Genomic DNA, 2,698 nt, shown 5'->3' on the forward strand with positions numbered 1-2,698 from the left:
TTACCCTCGACGCAGTGACGTGACAAATTTTGGCTTTTTCGACGGGTTACATGTACTGGATCTGTTGCTTTGCCTGCGGGCTTTTCGAAAGCGCATGTATTTTGGCGCGGTGTGAGCAAAATTTGTTGGGCCATGGGTAACTGCGTTTTGGAAATTCTAAAAACTGATATGGACATTACTTGAAGTGAACTACGTGCCTTTCAATTAATAGAGACTAGCACTAAGAGAAAAAAAATTGCCGTGGGATTATCTTTGGTTAAGCCTGGTAGGTTGCGAAAGCAGGTGTTTTATAATGCTCTGAACGAACAAACGTAGCGTTTAAACAGTACACAGAAAGATGAGGACAGGACGGGGCTACCAGTAGCCCCGTCCTGTCCTCATCTTTCGGTGTCCTGTTTAAACGCTACGTTTGTTCGTTCACATTATGTATGACCACCTGGCCCCGCAGTGTACTCTGTTTTATACTGCATATGCAGCGCCTCTAGTGGGAAGAGCGCGGCGCGCCGTGCCAAGCGGCCGCCGCTACCCGACGAGCCGAGTTGGTAGCCCGGCTCTTGTTGTTGTTGATAAACCTTTATTTTCCATCAGAATGGAGGCCCCCTACTCCCTACCTCCGGCACGCAGGCCGAGGGGCAGGGGCCGGGACCTCCGCGACTAGAGACAGGCAAGGAGCTTCTGGCTCCTCGCGGCAGCTATCGCCAGATGGACCGCTTTCTTCTGAACGACGGGGTCCGTGCTTTGCAGAAGGGTTTCCCAGGCCTCTCTACTGTCTATTTTCTCTCGGAACCCTGGAGAATCCGCACATTCGCAAATCACATGGTCGAGGGTCCCCCTCTCCCCGCACTTCCTACACTTATCATCAATATCCTAATCTTTTAAGATATGCTGTGCCCACACTGGGTGTATGAAATTTTTAGCCTGTAGTCTCCTCCAAGCCGTAGCCTCTGTGTTAGCGAGCTCTTTGTCCGGGGGAGGAAAGAGTATCCTGTTTAGTTTGTAATTTTCCACTATTTCTGTGTAATTTATCAGTCTCTCGTCCAGTTCCTTGTTATCGGGCGGTCCTGCCGCGGCTCGGAAGTAGAGATCTCGAGCCAGGGCGTTTGCCGCCTCGTTTCCTGGAACTGCCTCGTGAGCTGGTGTCCAAACGAGACTAATATTTCTATTTATTCTGCGTCCCTCTAGGATTCGCAGTGCTTCCTGTGTTATTCTGCCTCGGGCATAATTTTGGAGAGCAGTCTTGCTATCGCTAATTATGTATTGTGCCTCTGTTCCCACGCAAGCGAGCGCTATTGCAACTTCTTCAGCCGACTCTGGATTTCGACTGCGTATGGTTGCGGAAGGTACAGCTGTACCCCGGCTACTAACGACCGTTGCCACCGCTGCTCCCAGTTTCCCGCTAGCCGCATCCGTGTAGGCCACTGCTTTCTCATTCATTTCGCCGAAGCGTTTGGTGAGCGCCTCAGCTCTCTTTTCCCTCCTTTCTTTGTGAAATGTAGGGTGCGTGTTTCTGGGTAAAGGATCTACCCTGATCTTTTCTCTGATGTCCCTTGGGATGTGCCGCTTTACTAGAATACCCTTTTCCGTCTGGAGTCCTACCATGCTTAGAATCGCCCCTCCTGTGTTTTATTGGCTAATCTGTCTCGCTGCGCCGTTCTCGTGGCTTCAGCAATCTCTCTCCATGTATTGTGAATACCCATGTCTAGGAGTCTTTCAGTGGAGGTGCTATGGGCAGGCCTAGAGCCCGTTTGTAGCATCCCCTTATGATCGTGTCTAGTTTATCCCGTTCTGAGGCGCGGATCTTCAAGTAGGGTGTAGCATAGCTTATCCGACTGATAACGTATGCTTGCACCAACTTGATCAAGCTTTTCTCTCTTAGCCCTCGTCCTTTGAGTGCTATTCTTCTAAATATCGCTATGGCTTGCGCCGCATATCCCTCGAGCTTCTTCAGGGTTTCCCCGTTGTATCCGTCGCTCTGAATATGCAGTCCTAATATTCTAATCCTATCCACCATCGGCACGGGGTTTCCTCCGACCGTGATGTTGAAGTTGTTACTCTGTTTGAGTCTCAAGTGCTTAGGGTTATACACCAGAAGCTCGGATTTCTCTGGTGAGCACGCTAGCCCTCTATTCGCTGCGTATTTTACCACTACGTCCGCTGCCTCCTGTAGTTTATGCTCTATTTCGGCATCGCTGCCCTGATTGACCCAGATATTTACGTTATCAGCACAGATACTAAAGTGTATGTTGCCAATCTTTTTGAGCTTTTCCCGGAGACCTCTCATAGCAAGGTTAAATAGAAGCGGGGATAAGACCGATCCTTGCGGGGTGCCCCTACTCCCTAGCGTAATTACCCCCGACTCTATGACTTGATATCTTATTTTCGCTGTTCTATTTGTCAGAAAGTCCTTTATATTGTCATAGGTTTTTTGGCCTGCTCCTATCTCTTGGAGTTCCTCTAGGATGGCCTCGTGCTTTACATTGTGGAAAGCTTTTTTGAGGTCCAGCCCAAGAATTACTTTTGCATCCCTATAATTGGAGTCTATGATGCCATGATTCAGTCGTAACATTACATCCTAAGTGCTTAGCTTTGGTCTGAATCCGACCATCTCGTCAGGCCATAAGCTGTTATCCTCCATGTAGCGATTTAATCTCGTTTGAACTACATGTTCCATCAGCTTTCCTACGCATGAGGTCAGGGA

The 2,698-nt window shown here is 49.1% G+C and overlaps 1 pseudogene; it reads right to left on the minus strand.

Annotated features, from left to right (window-relative positions):
- Positions 1–579: 579 nt before the first annotated feature.
- Positions 580–1,697, minus strand: LOC149357121 (uncharacterized; annotated as a pseudogene).
- Between the last annotated feature and the right edge of the window lie 1,001 nt (positions 1,698–2,698).

Source organism: Amblyomma mixtum, chromosome 3 (genome assembly GCF_055824585.1).
Source record: "Amblyomma mixtum isolate Tamu chromosome 3, ASM5582458v1, whole genome shotgun sequence".
Classification (NCBI taxonomy): Eukaryota; Metazoa; Arthropoda; class Arachnida; order Ixodida; family Ixodidae; genus Amblyomma; species Amblyomma mixtum.